Source organism: Aotus nancymaae, unplaced genomic scaffold, assembly GCF_030222135.1.
Source record: "Aotus nancymaae isolate 86718 unplaced genomic scaffold, 86718_ANA_hifiasm-v0.15.2.pri h1tg000016l, whole genome shotgun sequence".
NCBI classification, from domain to species: Eukaryota; Metazoa; Chordata; class Mammalia; order Primates; family Aotidae; genus Aotus; species Aotus nancymaae.
The window spans coordinates 63,338,223-63,363,166 of NW_026988428.1; the positions used below are offsets into that span (position 1 = coordinate 63,338,223).

Here is a 24,944-nt window from a genome sequence, read left to right on the forward strand (position 1 = left end):
AAACTATTATTTGTTGCATCATTCATTCATCAGTCATTAATAACATGTTCACAAGATGAGTTATGTTGCTTCAAATAATATAAAGAATACAGTTGTGCAACACATCTGCTTGTATTCCAAATGTGCAAATAAAGTCAAATCAAGGATAATTTTAAATAACTTAAGTTCTAAGAGACATTAGAAAAAAATGTGCTCTTTGGTCTAGGAAGCTTTCATTTAGGAGCTAAAGGCAAAGTATGTAATATTGATTAATAATTAGGAAGGCATAAATATTTCGTGAGAAAGAATATCCTAAGCAAAAGCATCAAAACTTGATTTGACAAGAAGCCAAAATGATTGGAGTAAATGTAGAATATGTTGGAAAGAGGTAGCATTGTACAGTGGCTAAATTCTAGACCCTAGAGCCTAACTGCCTAGGTTTGAATCCTGACTCCATCCCTGCCTCACCAACTAAGTCACTAGGGCAGTTTTTTTTTTCCACTATCCTTTTCCCATGTGAGGGTTTCTTTTTTTTTCTTCAATGTTTCTTTTAAATTCCAGGGTACCTGTGTAGAATATGCAAGTTTGTTACATAGGTAAACGTGTGCCCTAATGATTTGCTGCACAGATCAACCCATCACCTAAGTATTAAGCCCAGGATCCATTAGCTGTTCTTCCTGATGCTCTCCCTCACCCCACACTCCCTTACAGGTGGCAGTATGTGTTGTTCCCCATCATGTGTCCATGTGTTCTCACTTATAAGTGAGAACATGTGACATTTGGTTTTCTATTCCTGCGTTAGTCTGCTGAGGATAATGGCTTCCAATTCCATACATGTCCCTGCACAGGATATTCTTTTATTCCTTTTTATGGCTGCATGATATTCCTTGGTGTGTATGTACCATGTTTTCTTTATACAGCCTATCATTGATAGACATTTTGTTTGATTCCCTGTCTTTGCTATTGTGAATGGTGCTGCAATGAACATACATGTGCATGTATGTTTATATCTTTATAATAGACTGATTTATACACTATTGTGAATATACCCAGTAATGGGATTGCTGGGTCAAATGGTATTTCTGCCTCTAAATCTTTGAGGAATTGTCACACTATCTTCCACAATGATTTAACTAATTTACACTCCCATAACAGAGTAAAAGCAATCCTTTTTCTCTGCAACTTCACCAGCATTTGTTGTTTCTTGACTTTTTAATAATCACCATTCTGGCTAGCATGAGATGGTATCTCATTGTTATTTTGATTTGTATTTCTCTAATGATCAGTGATGTTGAGCTTTTTTTCTTATGTTTGTTGGCCGCATGGATGTCTTCTTTTGAGTTTGTATCCATTGTAGGGCAGTTGTTTAACCTCATTGCTTCAGCTTCCTCATTTAGATGAAAATAACAACAGATTCTATTACTGAAATACCATGGGTCCAGTCTAGGTCCTGCTGCTTGCTGCACAGAGAGCCAATCACTGAGACAAGTATTGCCAAGGAACAAGTCTTTAATTGGGTGCTGCACCTGAGGTGATGAGAGTTCAGTTCCAAATCCATCTCCCTGCCCAACTAAATCCAGGGGATTATATAGCAGGGAAGAAATGTAACAATCTGTAAGAAAACAGGAACTATGGAAAGGCAAGGAAGCAATCATGATGAATGAGGGATCCAATGTCTCTGTCTGGATGTGGTAATCTGGTGAGTTTCAGTTCTTTTATACTTTTTGTTTTAAGTGACCTAAAAGTCCTTTCTTGAAGAAGGAAGTCAAATAAGACAAATATAAGTTTCAAGTTTTAAGACAAGACAGGTCAATTTCTATGTTTATCCAAAAGAACAGTCTATGGGACTATTGGGTCGGTTTCAATTCTACCTCAAATTATTATTTATGAGAATGTGCCATTCTCCTGGAAGAAGGAAACAAGAAATAACTGAATCAAGCAATGGCTCAATGCTTCTGCTCAAATGAGTTGTACGTCAGTTTCACTTATATTCTATTGGCTAAAGCAAGTCAGATGACCAAGCCTGGCTTTAATGCTTTACTAGTAAGGTTGATGGTGGGGTGCTGTGACTTTCCCCACAGGCAGGCACACAAGCCACATGGCAATGTGCAGAACTACATAGTTCCCTTACAGGGACAACAGTAGATAATTAAGAAAAAGAATATTGATTCCACACTAGAGTGAAACATAAATACAACTTAATCTCACAAGCTTTTTTTTAATAGTTCACCTAGGCTGGCGTGGTGGCTCCCACCTGTAATCCCAGCACTTTGGGAGGCCGAGTCGGGTGGATCATGAGATCAGGAGTTTAAGACCAGCCTGGACAACATAGTGAAACCCTGTCTCTATCAAAAATACAAAAAATTAGACAGGCATGGTGGCAGGCACCTGTAATCCCAGCAGGAGAATCACTTGAACCAGGGGGGCGAAGGTTACAGTGAGCCAAGAACCAACCATTGCACTCCAGCACGGGTGACAGTGTGAGACTCCGTCTCAAAAAAAAAAAAGTTCATCTATGACACCCTCATTTGAAAGGGTGCTTTTATCCTATATTAAATTCCCACATGTTTTATGGGGCTTTAAAGAGTTTCTAGTCTGTTTCTTTGCTCTCTCTGTGTATTCATATATCACCTTATTTTAATTGTTAGAACTTTATAATATGTTTTAATATCTCATAGGGTTAGTTCCTCATTATTGCTCTTATTTTTCTGATTTTTATTAACTATGTCTTTGTTATTTTCTCATATGAACTTTAGAATCAACTTCGTTATTTTTTTTAAAAAAGTTGGAATCTCATCAAATGTGTTCATTAACATAGGGAGTATTGTCAGCTTTTTGAGGTTGAGTTCTCTTATCGAAGAACAGGTTGTATTTATTTTAATTGTCATTTTCAAGTCTCTTTATGTGTGTTTCAGTATTTTAAAGTTTTTTCTATGTAGGACACATATATATGTGTGTGTGTGTGTGTGTATATATATATATATATCTTAGTTCCAAATATCTTACTGTATACTAACAACATATATATGACATTTTGTTATATAAACTAATCATATATAAAAAGGTTTGCTATGGAATTCTCTTTTTTTTAAGATATAATTTATATACCATAAAATGCACAAATGTTAATGGCAAAGCTTGATCAATTTTTACTTATGGCTAAATCCTATAGAATATTTTCAGAATCAATCCATTGTACTTGGTTACCTTGCAACGTTAGATCACTAATGAGTGCAAGAAAGGCTATAGTTTTGTAATATTATGCCATGTTATTTCTCCTTGTTACAGTGAAAGCAACATTTTATTGCAGCTTTTTATATTCCACATAAAAGCTAAATTCCAAAATTACCATTTTGCAGCTCATAATGAAATAATAGATTGAAGCCTTGCACACCAACGGTTCCTAACTTTACAAAAAGTGAAATAATCAGATACTCGGGGTATCTTGATAAGTGAATAAAATACTGTCTATGAGATTGAAAAAAAATGTCAAAAAAATCAAAACTAATTCTGAAAACATTTTTTATATTTTAAAAACTCATTTTCCAGCTAATTTTATCTATTAATTTTCAAAAAACACAGAGTTTTTCTCTATGTTTTCTCAAGCCTAGCTTTATCTATTAATTTTCAGAAAACACAGAGTTCAAAGGAACATATTTAATTATATAATGGGGATGTAATCTGCAAAATTTGTACATGAAGGAAAACATTCCAAATTCTCCCATAAATACATTATCTCAGAGAAAACTTATAAGTTAAAAAGAGATTTAAAAGACAAGCACAAAGTATAAACCTAAATTGGATCTTGATTCAAACAACATACAAACAAATCATGACATTTAATAAGCAATTAGAAATTTGTAGTGGCTGAATATTTGAATACTTATGATATGAAAATATTTTCACTATATGTTTATATATAATGATAATATTGTGTTTTTGTTTGAAAGAAATCCTTATCTTTTAGAAACATATGCTCAAATACTTAAGGATTTTGCTTCCAAATGATAGTAGGAAAGGTGAAGTGGTGAAATGTAGATGGCAATATGGATGGGATGTAGAAAGGGCGAAATTGTACGTGGGTTAACAGATATTGGGGATGCACATTGTGGATATATTTTAGTATTATAGTATGGTGAGTATGTCTGGATTCATTATGCTGTCTTGTCTAATTTTGTTTTGTTTGAAATTCTTTGTCATAGAAACTTTAAAATTAAAAGTGAATAATAATGAAAGTCACAAAACTATTTAGACTGAAAAATAATTAAAACATTAAATATCAAAATACCTGGGTTGGGTCAGGGATAGTGGCTCATGCCTATAATCTCAGCTACGCAGGAAGCTGAGGCAGGAAGATAGCTTGAGCCAGGAGTTTGAGGTCTTGGTGAACTACAATTACGCCACTGCCCTACATCCTAGGTGACAGAGCAAGATGCTGTCTCTAAAAAGGAAAAAAAAAATGTGAAGTTGTTTAAAGTAAAATTTAAAATTTCATTTACTAAAACTAGACTGCATGAATTGACCATCAAGAAAAAAATTAAAAATAGATGACATGAACTTAAAAAAAGCTGGAAAATGAATTTTTAAAATATAAAAAATGTTTACAGAAGTGATTATGGAGAACAGAAACCAAAAAATTGGAAGTCAAAGAAATGACAGACTCAAGAAACAAAAAGTTAATATCCTAAAAGTTTAATAATTAATAAAGATTATTAAAGAAATAAAAATTAAAATAAAGATTAGTTGATAATAAATTTGGAAACCTAGCTGCAAAGGATGATATTCTAGAAATACAAAAATTATAGAAATGATCCACATCAACTTAAAGGTATCTTGAAAAATTAAGTCAATTAATGACCATAAAGAAATTGAATCATTAGTAATAAGCACTTTCATTTGCAAAAGATTGTATCACAAAAATATTTTACAAAGCTTTACCAAGCTTTCAAGAAAGTGATAATTCCTACCTTAAATACACTATTTAGTGAATAGAAAGAGTACATATACAAATAAGAATTTTAAGAGTTTATTATTACTAGAGGTACAGAAAATAAAACTAAATATCAAGCTCAATTAAGAACACAAAGGTATAATCCAAAAATCTTGACAGTTTATTTTCAATTGTGTATTGAACTATCAACATATTTAATCTTTTTTCTTTTTCTTTTTTTTGATTTTTAAAATTTTAAGCACTCTGAAGGAAAACATATTTAATCTTGTCCTAGCTGCAATAACAATAAACTCCAAAAACTCAGTGATTCATCACAGTAACCCAAGCAAATGAATGCTTTGTTACCTTTAATGTGTCACTTCCAAAACATGTTCTTCCAGGAGGCAATGAAAGAAAGAGTGTGAAGAAGCCCTTGGGAGGATTTAATGTGTCAAACCCGGATGTGATGTATATCACACTTACTTATATTCCCTTAGCCATAACACAGTGAAAGGATTACATCCTCTACATGTATAGCCAAGAGATTAGGAAAAGAGATTTGATGCCGAGCTAGTCAGTCTTTGCTATAAACCAAGTATGTATGTGAGTGTGTGTGTCTGTGGAACTATGTGTTCCTTTTATTGATCTAAAAGTTAATAGTTTAAAACAAAAATGTATTCATTCCCTTTCTTGGTTCTGTTGATTGGGTTAGCCCTACCAGGGAAGTGCTTGCCTTGGGTCTCTCATGCAGTTGCAGCCAGATGTTGACTAGGGCTTCAATGCTTTGCAGATTCAACTGGACTAGCCTCCAAGACAGCTCCTCATACAGCAGTCAATGCTGTAGTCAATGGTGCAGTCAATGCTAGCTATCACCTGGGGATGTCAACAAAGTTGCCTGCAAGTGGCCTCTCCCTGTGATTTAGATTCTCACAAAATGGCAGCAGGATTCTAAGAGGGTGTGTCTGAAGTACAGGCATTGCCGGGGACCAAGGAAGAAACTGAAAGACCTCTTAGCCTAACTTTGAAAGTCAGACATTATCACTTCCATCATATACCTCTTATCCAGTGCAATTCACAAGGCAAGCCCAAATTTAAGGGGAGGAGACTACACAAGGGCATGAATAAGAGGAGGCACAGTTCATTGGGGAACAATCTTCAGCGACTAGATACCATAATCTTCCTCTGGGGCCCCAGTGATTTGCACTTCTCCTATGTGCAAAATACACTCATGCATAATACCTTCCAATATTTGATGTCTTGTTACAGTATTGCACCATTCTCAGGCTTGAAGTCTAGGATTTTATCATCTAAATTATGTCCAAGTACAGATGAGGTCCCTGGAGTTCATCTTCCTTGAGTGCAGTCTCTGATGCATAGTTTCTCTCAATCTGAAGACCTGTAGAATAAAGAGATGAGTCATCTGCTACCGCACAGCTAGGAGCAGTCATAGGAAAACTGTGACAGACATTCCTGTTTAAAAGGGGATTACTGGTCCACAGCCATTCTGAAATATAGCCAGGCACATGTCACTAGCTCTGCCACTAAGGCTCAGTCCTGCTTCCTCAGAGTAGTTCTCTGCTGGTCTGGGTTTATTGTACATGCTAATCAATCCTTTCTTTTCCGTCAAAATGGACATATTTTAGTTGAGAAGTGTTCTCAGCCTTTTGCCTGTCTGGGGCTCTAAAATCTCTTTTCATTTTGAATTGTCTCTATCTTTTGAAGTCCAGTCTGGCAATGTTTCTACTAATACAATTCTCTTAAAAATTCATGAGTTTCCTATGAACCGCAATGAGATTTACTCCCTAAGACAAAAGCAACACCCACAAATCTCTCCAACAAAGACCCTTCTCTAGCTTAGGACATGTGTGAGGCTGCTGTGAATAGGATTATTAGGATTTCTGTTGTCTAGCAAATATGATCTAAGAGACATAGCCTTAAATTTCTTACAAGTCATTTTTATACCTGAGAAAACCTGCTAGACATAGCTTACATAGTTCTCAATCTTAATGCAGGGTGTTGCAATTAAAATTTTAACTTTTTTCTGAGGTTACATATATTGTCCTGCCAAAAACACATGTAAATAAATATGATAATTTAGTATATGATAAAATTAACATCCCAAAACAATGAGTAAAGTATGGACCTTCAAAAAACAAAAAGAAAAGATTATGTTGGTACAGACAAGTATTCATCTGTAAAACAATAAAATGTGATACATTTCTCAGACCATACAGAAAGATTCAAAATTTACCAAATACTTAAGTGTTAAAAAAAGAAGCTATAAAAGAAGAAAACATGAGAGATTTATAAATTTGGAGTGGGGAGGACATTTTGAGCCAAATTTCAAAATCCAGAAGGCATCATATAAAAGACTGATATATTCAACATATTTAAAACAAAATCTTCAGTGGAGTAAAAAAAAACAACAAACAATAAAAAATATTGCCATACACAATTTCAAAAACAAAGGACAAACTTGGAAACAAAATACCTGCATTTACAAATCACATCACTGAAATGCATATAAAAGAGAGAGAGAATCTAGAAATTTAGTGAAAGATGTGAACAAACAGCTCATAAAGAGTCAGAGAAGGAAACATGTAAATGGCCCTTAAGTTATGAAACCATGCTCACCTTTATTTGTCAAAAGAGATAGGCAAACTAAGGTCAATTTGTGGCATTATTTTTCACATATTTGATTGTCAGAAATCCAAAAATGTGGTGATACCTTGAAGGCAACACTTTCGGTTAACTCAGCACTCATACAATGCTAGTTCTAAAAAAGTTAAATATGTACAGCTTCTATGGAGAGTAATATGTCAATGTCAATCAAAATTCAAAAAAATGCATACACTCATTAAGTCAGAAATTCCACTTACGGGAAATTTTTCCATAGATATTTTTGCATACAAGTGAAATACCATATGACCAAAATTGTTCATTTTAGAAGTATTATAGTCGGTCAGGGACTGGCTAAATTATGGTTTCTCAAAGCAATAAAATAATGTGCAACTGCAAAAAAAATAAAATAAAATGAAAAAACTATGGGCTGAAAATTCTTCCAAATATAGTTAACTAAAAATAAAAGATGTTTAATAATGTATAATGTATTCTGGCCTTTGTATTGAAAAATAAAAATATATACACACACATATGCACATAAATTATATTAATTTATATCTAGAAACTCGTAAAGTGTGCAAGAAGTTACTGATGGTTTGGAATAGAGAGAAAGAGTGGAAATTGGGTCACTGTAGGAAGGTACAGATACCATATAATTTTCTATATTTTTTGAATATATTAACACTTTTTCTCTCTTAAAAAATTAAACTTAAAAATACCGCAGAATTATTCTATTTGTGGTAACAACCACAGTGAAACTTATTTGGATTAAATTTTATTTTTTGATTATATAAAAGTAGCTGAATGAAAATTTCTGTTTTATATACAAACACTCTGAATGATTTATTTAAGGCTTATAGATTAGAATACTCAGATGAAAGCATAACGTAGTTCCATAGATTTATCATCTGTATATATTTTATTCTTTATTCTGTTAGATACCAGAACATCTTTTAGAATTATTCAATTAATTTATAGTGATTTTATCAAGAAAATAAAGAATAAGAGACAGTGGATAGAGACAATACATTTGTAGAGATTTGCTCTAAAAGGGAACCAAAAATTGGGATTGTAGCTCAGGGGAGATACGGATGAAGGCAAGGATGCTAGAAACTGCTAACTATCCTCCAGTATATATTCTACCCTGTTTTTCTTTTCAGTATCAGAACTTTTTGAGTTTTAGTGCATGACCACTAAGCCTCCGAAGCAGCATCATTGTCTGGAGTAAATACCTGGGTTCGTCCTCTCCCACCAAGAGGATTAAGGACACGAGCACACGTGAGAGTGGTAAGAATTGGAAAGTTGAACAGGCAGAAGAAAGGAGAGGGAAGAGCAGCTCTCTCTCTCTTGCAAGTGAGAGGCAGCCGAAGAATAAAGAGTGGCGGACAGCAGTAGATTTTACAGGCAGGCTTGAGGAGGCAGTGTCTGATTCACATAGGGCCCGCACATTGGTTTGACCACGTGTGATGCTTACATAGTGTGTGGAAAAGGCTGGCTGCCCCACCTGAATCTTGTTATACAAAAGGCTTTCTACTTGGCCAGTGTCATCTTGCCTGCTCCTTACTATACACATGACTGGCAAAGAGAATGGAAGATGTAGCTGCCATTTTCATCATGCTTAGCCACAAGTGGCCTATTGGCACAGCTGCCGGCATTCAGCTTGCTTGTCAATGTCCGCAGCCCCATTTTACAGGCTGCTCTGTGCTGGAAAAGAAAATGATTTAGGGGCTGCTTTTTATTAAAAGGAAAACCTTACTGAGAACCCCTGTATCCTCACTATCTACCTAAGTAATTTCCTCTTAACTCCTATATCACCACAAACACCATTTCCTCACTTTCCTTACAATCAGTTTTGACCAACAGAGTAGAGTGACACCAAGATTTTAGCAGAAGAGATGCGCTCAACTTTCAGATCCTCTCTTTAAAGATAAAGCCTCTTGCCCTGCACTGCATACCCACCTCTCCCACTTCCTTCCTATCCACTCTATCCAGGCTTCTGTCTGGAAAATAGAGCAGCCACTTTGGACCCGGAAGCAGAAGTCATGTGTTGCAGATGATAAGTGGGCACATTGTTTCCTCAGATTACCTCATTTTCAGAGCTGCCCCACCACCTCTAGACTATTTTGGGTATGAAGAATTAACTTCTATCTTATTTACACTATAAGAAAGATTGTGAAATAATGCAATCTATTACATGATGTTCATGCATGGATGACAATGATCCAGTACAGAGAAATGAATTGATAATAAGATATTATGAGAGAGAGGAATAGAGTTAATGACTAAAGAAATGGGACAGGCCCAGGGATTGCCTTAAATAGGAGGTGAAAGAGTCTGTCCATGAATCCATCGTAACACAAGGGAGGGCTTAATACACAGGTAGTATAGACCCAAGAAATTTAGTTGCAAAGCTTGCATAGAAAGTTAAACTTTTTAAAATTTCTCTTCTATTTACATTGTATTTATATCCTCCAGTAGTTATAAACCACCATGGCACATGTATACCTATGTAACAAACCTGCACATTCTGCACATGTATCCCGGAACTTAAAATAAAATTATAAAAAAAAATCAGTTGTGTCCCTCTTTCCTTTATTTCCTAGACAATTCAGTCCAAAAATCACTCAATGGAGGCAGGCAAGGTAGGTGTCACGATGAGTTGAGTCATGGCATTCTAAAATGGGTGTCTAAGACCAACAAGGGTGAGGAGAACGTCTACCAAAGGAGGGTGGCCTTGCTTAAGCTCTCAGAGCTAGAGTAGGGTGGGGATGGAATTTTCATGAAGAGGCAGTCTGTGTGCAGGATATCAGAAGCTAAGTGGAGTATGTGTTTGTGTGTGTGTGTGTGTGTGTGTGTGTGTGTATGCATGTGCATATGTGTGGACATACATAAACTATGTGGCTCTACTTGCTAGAGATCCTGAGACCAGTGATAACCAAAGTATATATATATATATATTTTTTTATTTTTGAAGAAGTGCTGATTCTAGTTTCAGGGCAGGAAAATTACAAGATGAGCCAAAATATCCTGGACCAGAAAATAAAGAAGTGCTCAAAGAATAATGATAAAATGTCAAAGGAACACAGAAGGTAGATTGAAGGGACTTCTGGCTGCGTCTGGGATAATTTGAGCATAAAAAGAAATAGCAAAAGTAACAGATAATTACCCATTGGATAAAAGGAAACCAAGACTCCATGCTGGAATTAATAAATTAAAATTTTGATGAGAGAAAGTATATTTATACAGCCTGATACTGCCTCCCATAAAATATTTATTAATTATCAAGGAAAAAATAACTTCATAGGCCAGAAACTTGGCACATATGACCTTAATAGGGTAACCAAGTTTAACATCACCAGAAATTGAATAAATTGAAACTGCCATTACCAAGGCAGTCTGCCATTATCGAGGCAATCCACCATTACTGAGCCAGTCCCCCATTATTGAGGCAGTCCACCATTACTGAGGCAGACCACCATTACCGAAGCAATTCTAACTATACCTCTGTAAACAAAACTGCAAGGAAGTTCACACAGCAGCTGGGTAGAGCCCATGGCAGCTCAGCAACACCTCTTCTGGCAGACTGTGACTAGGCTACCTCCTTGCTGTGCAGGGCAGCTCTGAAAAAAGGCAACAGCCCATCAGGAACTTATAAATAAAGCCCCATCTTCCAAGGACAGAGCACCTGTGGAAAAAGGCAGTTATGAGTTCCACTGCAGCAGATTTAAACATACCTGCCCAGCAGCTCTGAATGGAGCAATGGAGCTCCCAGCTCAGCACTTGAGCTCCTATAAGGGACAGACTGTCTCCACAAGCAGCTCCCTCACCCCATATATCCAAAGAGACACCTCATAAAGGAGAGATCAGGCTGACATCTGGCAGGTATCCTTCTGGGACAAAGATAACAGAAGAAGAAACCAGCAGCAACCCTTACTGTTCTGCAGCCACCACAAGTGATCCCCAGACAAGCAGGATCTGGAGTGGACCTCCAGCAGTCCTACAACAGAGGGGCCTGACTGTTAGAAGGAAAACTAAGAAACAGAAAGAAATAACTTCATCATCAACAAAAAGGACATCACCTGAGAGACCCCAGGGAAAAAGTCACCAACTACAAAGACCACAGGTAGATAAATCTACAAAAATGGGAAGAAACCAAAGCAAAAATGATGAAAACACCCAAAACCAGAATGCCTCTTCTCCTCCAAGGGATCACAACTCCTCACCAGCAAGGGAACAAGGCTGGATGGAGAATGAGTCTGATGAATTGACAGAAACAGGCTTGAGAAGGTGGGTAATAACAAGCTTCTCTAAGCTAAAAAAACTTGTTCCAACTCAATGCAAAGAAACTAAGAACCTTGAAAAAAGGTTTGACAAAATGCTAACGAGAATGGACAACTTAGAGAGGAATATAAGTGAATCGATGGAGCTGAAAAACACAACACGAGAACTTCACGAAGCAAACACAAGTTTCAATACCTGAATTGACCAAGCAGAAGAAAGGATATCAAAGATTGAAGACCAACTTAATGAAATAAAATGAGAAGGCAAGATTAGAGAAAAAAGAGTGAAAAGAAATGAACAAATCCTCCAAGAATTATGGTATTATGTGAAAAGACCTAATCTACGTTTGATAGGTGTACCTGAATGTGACGGAGAGAATGAATCCAGGCTGGAAAACACTCTTCAGCATATTATCCAGGAGAACCTCCCCAACCTAGCAAGGCAGGTCAATGTTCAAGTCCAGGAAATACAGAGAACACCACAAAGATATTCTTCAAGAAGAGCAACCCCAAGGCACATAATCCTCAGATTCACCAGGGTTGAAATGAAGGAGAAAATGCTAAGGGCAGCCAGAGAGAAAGGTTGGGTCACCCACAGAGGAAAGCCCATCAGACTCACAGCACATCTCTTGGCAGAAACCATACAAACCGTAAGACAGTAGGGGCCAATATTCAACAACCTTAAATAAAAGAACTTTCAACCTAGAATTTAATATCCAGCCAAACTAAGCTTCATAAGCGAAGGAGAAATAAAATCCTTTATAAACAAGCAATTGCTGAGAGATTTTGTCACCACCATATCTGTCTTGCAAGAGCTCCTGAAAGAAGCACTAAACATAGAAAGTAACAACCAGTACAAGCCACTCCAAAAATGTACCAAATGGTAAAGAGCATCAACACAATGACAAACTGTATCAACTAATGGGCAAAACAACCAGCTACCATCAAAATGGCAGGATCAAATTCACACATAACAATATTAACCTTTAATGTAAATGGGCTAAATGCCCCCATCTAAAGATACAGACTGGCAAATTGAATAAAAAGTCAAAACCCATCAGTGTACTGTATTCAGAAAACCCATCTCATGTGGAAGGACACACATAGGCTCAAAATAAAGGAATGGAGGAAGATTAACCAAGAAAATGGAGAGTAAAAGAAAGCAGGAGTTGCAATCCTAGTCTCTGACAGTATAGTCTTTAAACCAGCAAAGATCAAAAGAGACAAAGAAGGGCATTACATAATGGTAAAAGGATCAATGCAACAAGAAGAGCTAATGATTCTAAATATATATGCACCCAATACAGGAGCACCCAGATACATAAAGCAAGTTCTTAATGATATACAAAGAGACTTAGACTCCCACACAATAATATTGGGAGACTTTAACACTCCACTGTCAATATTAGACAGATCAACCAGACAGAAAATTAACAAGGATATCTAGGACTTGAATTCAGACCTGGAACAAGCAAACCTAATAGACATTTACAGAACTCTCCACCCCAAATCCACAGAATATACATTCTTCTAAGCACCACATCACACCTACTCTAAAATCGACCACATAATTGGAAGTAAATCACTCCTCAGCAAATGCAAAAGAACAGAAATCATAACAAACAGTCTCTAGACCACAGTGCAATCAAATTAGAACTCAGGATTAAGAAACTAACTCAGAACAGCACAGCTGCATGGAAACTGAATAACTGGCTCTTGAATGTTGACTGGATAAACAACGAAATGAAGGCAGAAATAAAGATGTTCTTTGAAACCAACAATAACAAACACACAACATACCAGAATCTCTGGGACACATTTAAAGCAGTGTCTAGAGGGAAATTCATAGCAATAAATGCCCACATGAGAAGCAAGAACACACATAGGCTGAAAGTGAAGGGATGAGGAAGATATCCCATGCAAATGGTAATCAAAAAAGAGTAGGTGGCAGAGCAGGAGCATCACCGCCCTGGACAAGCACTGCCATTTCGAAGTTCCCCTTAATCAAAAACAGCCCCCAAAGGGCATCAGCCTAATGGCTAATGTCAGCCTGACCATAAACCACAAATGACATCTCTGACCAGAAACATTCCAACATGAAGATAAACCCCTCCCCTACCAGAGACATGCCAGCCTCATAATAACCTCTCCTCTGGCTGAAGAGATGTCAGCCCCAAGATAACCTCCCCTCCTACCAGAGACATTCCAACCTGCAATAAACTTTTCCTCCACACAGAAACATTCCAAGCCTATGATAAGCTCCCCTGCTCTAAAACCCTTAAATAATCTTAGTCTGTCAGAAAGAGTGGTCCTGACTGAAATTGGCCAGAAGCCCCTTTCATGTTCATTCTCCAAAACAAACCTATCTTTGACTGTTGAGCTGCTTTCTGTGTTTCTTTCCTATTTCTTTAACTCTTACATTTGGTGCCAAAAGCTGGGACCGGTGTTGGGGATAGAGGCTCTCTTGCAACCCAGAAAGCAGTGAGCAGCAGCAGCTCATCCCACAAGATCCTGTGAGTCTCTGGCCACTCACCCTATCTTGCCTCTTACTTCACTTTTCAAGTGATTTGCATGAGCAGGACAACTAACCTGAAGGGAACTGTAAGGCTCCAGCTGGGGCTACTCTCCAGTGGGCTTTCAAAACCTTCAGGTCTCAGGAATCCACTTCTGACCACCCACAACAGGCATTTTGCTCTCTAACCCTTGTCCCCTCCTCTTCCCTCATTCTCCCTTCTCTCTCTGTCTCTCTCTGTCTCTGTCTCTCTCTCTCTCTCTCCCTCATTTGGCTTCAGTCCAAGAGGTTCTTTGCCAATTCCAACTGGAACATCTAACATTGGGCACTAATCCAGCCAACTGGTAAGATCTGCCTTCCCCTGGCTTTCTCGTGGTATCCAGGAAATTCAGGTCTGGGTCTGCTGTCCCAATCCTCAGAGGACTAGTGGGACTAGGCTAGAAGAAATCTTAGGAATTCCCAGTTTCTTCTCAACTTAATTGTCCTCTTTAGAAAGAGGATTCTGGGTCTCTGTCTTCTGTCTGGTGACACCTAGAACAAAAACAGGCACCCTTGGCCTCCTCTCATCAGTCCATATGAGTGCCCAACAATCCCACGTTCCTACATCCTCTCCACTGGACTGTCTCCCTCACAACCTTGTCAACGCGGTTTTCGGGAAGCATAAAGGCAAAGCATTTGGTTTTTTATTGCAACACGGCCTGTCCTCAATACAAATTAGATAATGACAGCTGATGACCAGAAAATGAAACCTTTAACTTTCAAATTCTCAGGGACCTTAACAGCTGTATAACCAGGAAAGGCAAATAGCAAGAGGTTCTTGCCTGAATATTCAGGCTTTCTTCTACCTTGGATCCTGACCCTCCATGTGTCAAGCTTGCACTCCTCATGAAATCCTTCTTAATGAAAACCCTCCCCAGGTTTCTTCTTCTTCTGAAACTCCTTCCTTCTAAACCCCTTCCTCTGAAACCCCTTTGGACCCTACTGATGATCACCCTCTGTATCCTCATCCACCTGCATCTACTTCTTGCTTGTCTGAATGCAAGCAAGAAGTGGCCATCCCAGTGGCCCCTCCTGCCCCCAAGCCTTCAGCCCCAAACCCCACTCCTCCTCCTTCTCTACCTGTTACCCATTCAAAAACTACTCCAACAAGTCAAACCACCTCTGCCATTCTCTCTCTCCAGGAAGTGGCTGGGGTTGAAGGTATTGCTGGTGTTCATGTCCCTTTCTCCATGTCTGATTTGTCACAGATTAAACAGCACCTTGGATCTTTCTCTGAAAATCCCTCTCATTATCACAGGGCATTCCTGTACATAACCCAATCCTTTAATTTAACTTGGCATGATATTTATATAATTCTAACTTCCATCCTCACCTCTGATGAAGAAGAGTGCTTAGCATAATTAAAATTGATACCCAAGCTATGAGTATATTCAAAAGGCCTTTATGGTTTTCTCTTCATAAATCTTGTTTTCCTGGAAAAGGTTTTTTTCCAGTCAACAGAATTACTTTTCTCCACTCTGTCTTGACACTCTTGGTGCAGGTATGAAAGACCCTAGAATGGCTTCTAGTGGCCTGGGACTCCTTGGGAAAACAGAAAAGGTGCCACAAATCCTCACCCAAAGGCCAATAATCCAATTGGAAAACTAGGGGAAAAAAATCTTGTAACTACTGGACTTTCTTCTGGTTGTCTGTGTGGCTATACATGTGTTAGGTGTGCAATGTCTATTTAAAAAGCTCTAATTACTGGCCTAAGAAAAATAAGTTCTTAAATATTTTGGGGGAAAAGTAAAAGCTGTGGGACTGTTCAGTTCATGTGACTTTAATCTTTAAAATTTAGTGGTACAGTAAAATCAGAAAAGTCTTAAGAGTTTCCAGCATACATTTTTGTTGGCATTTATTAATCCAGCAATTTCATACTTATCTCTGCCAAATACTGCAAGGTGTCAAAATTTGGCATAGAGGCTACAAAACTATAACTCAGCCCAAACAGAATAATCTTTGCTTGTGTAATTTTTTAATAAATGAAACACTAATATTGGTTTAATAAAGATAGCTTCATCTTGAACTATTTAGTGAAATACCCTAACTTCTAATCTTGTGGCCTTAGGCAGTCTAGTCCACAGACATGAAGGAAGTTTGTTTTGGGAAAGGACTGGTATCATCTTTGATACTAAAGAAAAGAGAATTTATATAAAAAAATCATATATGGTAAATATTTTTCCTAAAGTAAATTAACTGGTTGTTTAAAGAGAGGAATGTTTACAACAAGCCAGAAATTTGAGACATGTCAGAGATTATCCATGTAAATTGTGAAAAAAATTTTAAAAGGAAATTTATGGAAGAAATGTACAATTTAAAAGTGATTAGGGGCCGGGCACGGTGGCTCACGCCTGTAATCCCAGCACTTTGGGAGGCTGAGGCGGGTGGATCATGAGGTCAAGAGATCGAGACCATCCTGGTCAACATGGTGAAACCCCGTCTCTACTAAAAATACAAAAAATTAGCTGGGCACGGTGGTGCGTGCCTGTAATCCCAGCTACTCAGGAGGCTGAAGCAGGAGAATTGCCTTAATCCAGGAGGCAGAGGTTGCGGTGAGCCGAGATCGCACCATTGCACTCCAGCCTGGGTAACAAGAGTGAAACTCCATCTCAAAAAAAAAAAAAAGTGATTAGGCCTCCTGAGCACTTTATAAAATGCCACTATAACTCCTATCTGTACAACCTGCCTGCTTTCCAGCTAAGTAGGATGTAGGACATGTAGAGTTGAATGCTGGAGTAAGACCTTATCTGAACTTCTGTCTGGGTCCTAGGCTCTACACCTAGTGCATAGTTAAAATTCCAAAATTACCAAAAAAAGTAAAGGTTACTAAAAGTTAACAGTGTAACATGTATAAGGCTATTGAAAAAAACAGTTTACATATGCTTCTGATAAAAATATTATAAGGAATCATGAGAATGTGGATTTTTACCTAAATTAAAAGTTTGAAGAATTGTTTTATGTTGAATAAAATAAAAATTAAGGTTTAAACAAGTTTTGAAAGGTTAATCATAAAGGAAATTCTGTGTGTAAACATATTGACTAAAGTTGAAGGAGTATCATCCAGTTTTTCTGTAAATTGAGCATTAAAATGAAAGCACAATAGGTTTCTCTTAAAGCACTAACCTGCTGTTTAACAAAAATTATACAGAGCTAAAAAGGGTCTATAGAAATTTTACCTTATGGTCAAAAATTAAAATTGGGTAAATGTGTCTACAAGGCTTTGTTAAAAATTGAGTTTAACATTAATAGCACACTAATAGAAAGGTAAAATTTGGCTCATTTGGTATAAAATCATACAGAAAGCATTGTCAAATATAAAATGGTGTTTGGCTTTCTTTGGGCTATATTTGTATAAATATGTTATTGGCATGTCTTCCAAAGTTATGGGAGACTCCCATAATTCCGATATATCTTAGCATACATTATCAATAATAATTATAATTGTCATATTAAAATTCTTGTGTGCCACCAAGGTAACAGATATTCTTGTCAATTATAACTTTAACTACGGCTACCCCAAAATGTTTTGTCATCCATAAGCAATTGTTGGCTTGCTTTTGATCCTCTAGAGACTGAAGTAAACTTTCTGACTTTTTGGATATGTTAAAGTTATGGCAGTATAGTTATTTGCATAAGTGCAATAAGAATTTCTTTTCTTTTGTAACAGAACACAATTTGAAAAACTGGTTATTTCACCAAGGCTTTGACTGAAATGGTATGCTCTCCTTTAAGGAATCAAACTTGACTTATGGAGTCAATAAAGCCCTTGGAAAACTGGCCTCATATTTTATGTACACAGTCCCTATACAGGGTTTTTGATCCTTGATCAGTAAAGAATGTCACTTTCTGACAGGCCAGGAACCCCAAGTTGTCTTGGAACCTCAAGACAAGAGGAATTCACCCAATTTGTAGGTATTTAATGATACAATTCCATGGCTGGGCTTAGTTTTTTTTTTTTTTTTTTTTTTTTTTGAGACAGAATCTTGCCCTGTCACCCAGGCTGAAGTGCAGTGGCCTGATCTCGACTCACTGCAACCTCTGCCTCCCAGATTCAAGCAATTCTCCTGTTCTCCTGCCTTAGCCTCCCGAGTAGCTAAAGCTATAGGTGCCCACCACCACACCCAGCTAATTTTTGTATTTTTAGTAAGGGGTTTCACCATATCGGCCAGGCTGATCTCGAACTCCTGACCTTCTGATCCACCCTCCTTGGCCTCCCAAAGTGCTGGGGTTACAGGGGTGAGCCACCACGCCCAGCCTGAGCTCAGCTTTAAAAGATCTTATCCTTCTGTGGAACAAAATTCCATCAATGCCAATTTAAAAGGCCTATATAGTAAATAATTATCTTTGCAGCACTCTATGCAAATAATTAAACCAAATATAATAAAGCAAACCAGTCCTACCATGATTTATTTTTTATAATGGCTACTAGCAGAAAATAACACACAGACTTTCCAAACATGCACCTCTGCCTGCAATTAGGTGAGGAATGTTGCTTCTGTCTCAACCAATCGAACCTAGTAAGAAATGCTGCTAAACAACTTAAAGAAAGGGCCAAAAAGCTAAGGGTATACTAAAACAACCAAATGGATTCTTGGTTTGGGAGCAAAACCATAGCATGGGTCATCCCATTCCTGGGCCCTCTCCTACTAATATGCCTAGTACTAATGTTCTTACCCTGCCTAATTAATCTTTTTCAAAGACTTTTAACTGACAGAATGATGGCCATTTCACAGACAACTGCCCCAAAGAACATTAGCCTAATGTCTAATGTCAGCATGACCATAAACCACAAATGACATATCTGACCAGAAACATTGCAACACAAAGATAAACCCCTCCCTGACCAGAGACATTCCCACCCTGAGATAACCTACCCTCCAGCCAGAGAGATGTCAACCCCAAGATAACCTCCCCTCTGACCAGTTACATTCCAACCCTACAATAAACTTCTCCTCCACACAGAAACATTCCAAGCCTGTGATAAGCTCTCTAGCCCTAAAACCCTTAAATATGCTTATTCTGTTAGAGAGAGTAGTCCTGACCAAAATTGGCCAGAAGCCCCTCTCAGGTTTATTCTCCAAAATAAACCTGTCTTTGACTGTTGCGTCGCTTTTCATGTTTCCTCTTTCTTTAACTCTTAACAGTAGGAGTGGCTATATTTATATCAGATAAAATAGACTTTGAGTTAAAAACTGTTACAAGAGACAAAAAGGGACATTTTATAATGATGAAAGTGTCAATTCAACAGGAATATATAGCAATTACAATTATATGTGCATCCAACAGTAGAGCACCTAAATATATAAAGCAAACATTGGCAAAACAGAAAAGAGAAATAGACAGTAATAAAATAATGGTAGGAGACTTCAATACTATTTTCAATAATGGACACATCAGACAGGAAAATCCATATGAAAACAGCAGACTTGAATAACACAATAGACCAAATGGACCAAACAGATATATACAGAATATTCCACCCAACAGCAGCTGAATACATACTCTTCTCATGTGCACTCAGATCTTTGTCCAGGACAGATTATATATTAAGTCATAAAATTAGTTGTAACAAATTTAGTAAGATTGACATTATACCAAGTGTCTTTTCTGAGCACAATGAAATTAAACTATAAATCAATAACAGAAGGAAGACTGGAAAAATTAAAAATACATATATATTAAACAATAGACTCTTGAACAGTCATTGAGTGAAACAAGGAATCAAAAATGAATTTAAAATGCCTCAAGACAAATGAAAACAAAAATAAAAAACATTGAAATTATGGTATTCAGCAAAAGCACTATTAAGAAGGAAGTTTACTGCGATAAATAACTACATTAGCAAAGAACAAAGATCTCAAATAATCAACCCAAATGTATACTTCAAGAGGCTAGAAAAAGAAAAAACAAAGTTCAAAATTAGCAGAGAGAAAGAAATAACAAAAAGTAGACAAGAAATAAATACAAAAAAAAATCAAAGATCCTAAGCAGACTTTTTGAAAAAATAATTGACAAATCCTTATCTAGACTAAAAAAAAAAAAAAAAAGAAAGAAATGAAAGAAGAGACATTATAACTACTCTTTTAGAAATAAAAAGGATCATAAGTGAACAAATATGTCAACTAATCAAATAACCTAGAAGAAATGGGTAAATTCCTAAACATATAAAATATGCCAAAAATAACAATAAAGAAAGTCTGAACAGACCTATCATTAGTATGAAGATCGAATGAATAATAAAAATCCTTTTAACAAATAAAAACCCAGGATCAGATAACTTCACAAGTAGATTCTACTACACATTTTTTTTTTTAAAGGGCCAATCTGTCTCAAATACTTCCAAAAAGTGAGGGAAAACTTCCAAATTCATTTTATAATGCCAGTAGCACTCTGCTACCAAAGCCAGCCAAGGACTCTGCAAAAAAAGAAAAAATGACAGGCCAATATCTATGATGAATATAGAGGCAAAAATCTTCAAAAAATATTAGAAACTAGAATCCCACAGCACATTAAAGGGATCATACATCATGACCAAGTGGTATTTATTTCTGGGATGCAAGGATGGTTAAATACATATAAATTTGTACCACAATAACAGAATAAAGGGAAAAAATTATATAAATGCATGCAGAAAAAGCATTTGACAAAATTCAACATTCTTTCATGTTAAAAACACTCAAGAAACCAGAAGTAGAAGGAGCGTGTCTTAACTTAATACAGGCCATATATGAAAGGCCTAGATAATATCAGACTCAACAGAGAAAACTTGAAAACTTTTCCTTTAAGAACAGGAGCAAAGCAATGATGCTCGCTCTTGCCACTTTTATTCAATATAGTACTGGAAGACCTAACCAGAACTGTTAGATAAGAAAAATAAATTAAAGGCAACTAAATCAGAAAGGAAGAAATAAACTTTTTCTGTTTGCTGATGCCATTACCTTACATATCAAAAATCCCAAAGACTCCATTTTAAAAAACTGTTAAAACTAATACACAAATTCAGTAAGATTGCAAGCTACAAAATTAACATACAAAAATCAGTGGCATTTCTATACACTAGCAATAAACTCTGAAAAGGAAATTAAGACAACAATCCCATTTACAATAGGACAAAAAGAATTAAATATTTAAGGAAAAACTTTTCCAAGGAAGTGAAATACTTGTATCTGGAAACTACAAAACATTAACGAAAAAAATTAAGACATAATTAAATAAAAATATATACCATGTTCATTGATTAGAAGACTTACTCTTGTTAAAATAGCCATAATATTGAAAGCAATCTACAGATTCAATGCAACCCCTATCAAAATCACATTGGTATTATTTACAAAAGTAGAAAAGGCAATTCTAAAATTTATAGGGAATGACTGAAGGCCACAAATAACAAAATCAATCTTGAGAAAGAAGAAGACACCTTGAGGACTCACACTTCCTAATTTCAAAATTTAGTATAAAACTACAATAATCAAAAGAGTATGGCCCTGGCATAAAGAAAGATATAGACCAATGACATAGAATAGAGATCCCAGGAATAAATTCATACATAAAAGGTCAACTAGTCTTTGGCAAGGGTACCAAGAATACACTATGGGGAAAGGATAGTCTCTTCAACAAATGGTGTTGCGAAAACTGCATATCCATAAGCAAGACAGTAACACTGGATGTTTATTTTATACCTTACACAAAAATTAACTCAAAGTGGATTAAAGACATAAAACTGAGGCCTGATACTGTAAAACTGATAAAAGAAAAAATTAAAGAAATGCTTTATGGCCTTGGTCTTCACAATGATTTCTTGACTATGACACCAAAATCGCAGACAACAAAAACAAAAATAAACAAGTTGAACTATGTCAAACTAGAAAGCTTTTGCAAACCAGAGGAATAATCAACTGTGAAAAGACAACAAACAGAATGATAGAAAATACGTGCAAACCATGTATCCGACAAGGGGTTGCTATCCAAAACATATAAGCAACTCCTACAATTCAACTCAATGGCAAAAAAACTAATAACATGACTTTAAAATGGGCAAGGATATGAGTAGACATCTCTCAAAAAAAAAAAAAACATACAAATGGCCTATAAATATAAGGAAAAAATGTTCAATGCCACTAATCAGGGAAATGCAAATCAAAACCACAATGAGATATCACTTCACACATGTCAGGATGCCTATTATCAAATAAAAGACAACAAGTGTTGGCAAAGATGTACAAAAACTGGAATCTTTGCACACTGTTGGCGCTAATGCAAAATGGTGCAACTGCTATGGAAACGTGGTGTATATATTCATGTATATTTGTATATATGTATGTACATGTGTGTATATACATGCATACATATATACACACATATATAGGCATACGCACATGCACAATGGAACACTACCTTTTTAATGCCAAATAAAAGAAAAATTTCTCATCCCAAATACAGAAATCTGTACAACTTTGCCACAGTCAATATACATGAACTGTACAAATTTATACCCATTCATAATTTACCAAATAAAAGATGATTAACAAAGTTCACAAAATAGATGAAAATACTTTTACCCAGGAAAGTTACAAACCAAACCTCCACTTTCTACAACTGAAGTAAATAGAGATGTAGAGGTGTGTGGGCATCAGTTTGATGTTCTCTTAAGAGGTCTGGATGATAGCCTCCGTCTTGAGACTGGACTCAGGCAGTCAAGGTGGGAAATGACAGAGAGATTGGAAATGGCGTTCTTCCCCAAAAACCATGAATTCTGTAGTCCCCTGTGTAATTCTGCCATGATACTTATTGAGACCAAGACAGGTAAAGTCTAACTAGGGAAGAAAGAGTTCTATAGACTTTGTTCCAATTCTACCAAGGTTGATATCGAGGGCAGGGTTCTTGCCAGCAGCATTAAACCCAACAATCGATACTTCCTAGAACAATCTCTACCTTTGATTTCTGCAAAATAGCACTTTTTTGTTTTTCTTCCGAGACCCCTCCTTCACAGACCTGTTTCTGGATATCTTCTTCTTTATTAGACCTCTAAATGTTGAAATTCCTCTCCATTTATATCTATGCTGCTTGTTCCTTGCACTCTACATGTTCTTCAGTCATTTCTACAACTTTTAATATCATGTGTAGATAACTCCCAGATTGCTACTTTCACTGTGATTCTCTTGCCTCACACTGTTCCCCTCTTTGGTGATGATGTGTCAGCACATTGGCCCTCTTTCTAATCTTGAATATTTTATTTCTGTCTGGGGAGTTTAGCACATGCTTCCCTCTGCCTGTAATGCAGCATAACTTGCCCTCTCCCTTTTTGCAAGGATAAATTCCCAGCTTAAATGCCATATCATAAGAGAGGTCTTCCCTAAACTCGCAATCTATACTGGATGCTCGGAGAGAGAAGAAACATTTTTTCTTTCATATCATTTATCATCATATAGAATTACTTTACTTATTTGTTTATATACTTTGATCTGTATCCTTCCACAGGAATGTAAAATTCCCAATGGCAGGAACGTGTGGTTTTTGTTAACCACAGAACAGTATCTGATACAAAATATGCATTAAAATACTTGCAAACTGACTAAATAATATCCATCTTCTCCACTTGACTATTTTACTTGCCACACCATCCCCAGTACCTAATTCAGAGCCTGGTTCATTGACAACCCTTAAATATTGACTGAAGCCAATTAATCAATTTTTTTATTTAACTTCCGAACTCTGTGCCCAGCTCCCTACTGAGTAGCTTCACTGGATATCTCAAAAGAATCTCAAATTCAATATATTTCAGACTCTATCTCCTAGTTTCCCTATGTGTTATTAGCAAGACCATCCAGCACTTGCCCTAGTAGGGAATCTACAATCATCTTTTACTTATCTCTAAAATGGAAAAAAAAACAAAACTGTACACCTTTTTCATAAAGTTTTGAGTGCACTAAATGAAATAAGTAAAGTGCCTATCACAATGCCTGGCATATAGTATCTATAAATATTAGTTTAGCTATACCAGTTTTCATTAATTCAAAGAGGCATATCTTTTCACATCCCAGAAATTAAGATAGTTTTGTGATCAGTAGTGTTTCATAATTGGAAACACATCTAATTAATCATTAATCAGCTGGAAATTTTTTCTTTAAATACTTTATTAGAAAATTGTGTCCTTTACATCAATGGTGCTTCAGATGTGATAATTTGCAGTAACACAACGTGCCCATACATATTAAAGTAGTAATTAAGTCACATCACGTACACTTCAAATCCGTATTTTTCTCACTCTTCCCACTGTTGTAATCTTACTTTAGTTTTCTTTCACCTGAACATTGAATTAACCCCCTGAATGGTCTTCTTGCCAACTATATTGCCCTTCTCCAATGTGTGTGTCATACTCATGCCAGAGTGATCATGTTTCTCTCATGCCTAACTCACTTCATTATCTATACAACCACCCACAGAACGGAATCCAGATTCTTCCATATGGCACACAGGACTGTGACTCTCTCTCTGTAGCCTAATCCCTAAGCCCCAGTCGAGTTGACCTCTTTCTGTACTTGCAGATTGCTTAACACCCTATGTGGTTTCATAACCCCATGTC

At 36.6% G+C, this 24,944-nt stretch overlaps 1 long non-coding RNA gene across 1 annotated transcript; it reads right to left on the minus strand.

Moving 5' to 3' along the window:
• Positions 1 to 4,983: 4,983 nt before the first annotated feature.
• On the minus strand, positions 4,984 to 23,122 carry LOC135275410 (uncharacterized). Its single transcript, XR_010343026.1, has 3 exons — positions 22,921 to 23,122; positions 11,034 to 11,216; positions 4,984 to 6,305 (listed from the first exon to the last, which is right to left on the minus strand). It is a non-coding gene; the product is annotated as an uncharacterized LOC135275410 (long non-coding RNA).
• Positions 23,123 to 24,944: the final 1,822 nt, after the last annotated feature.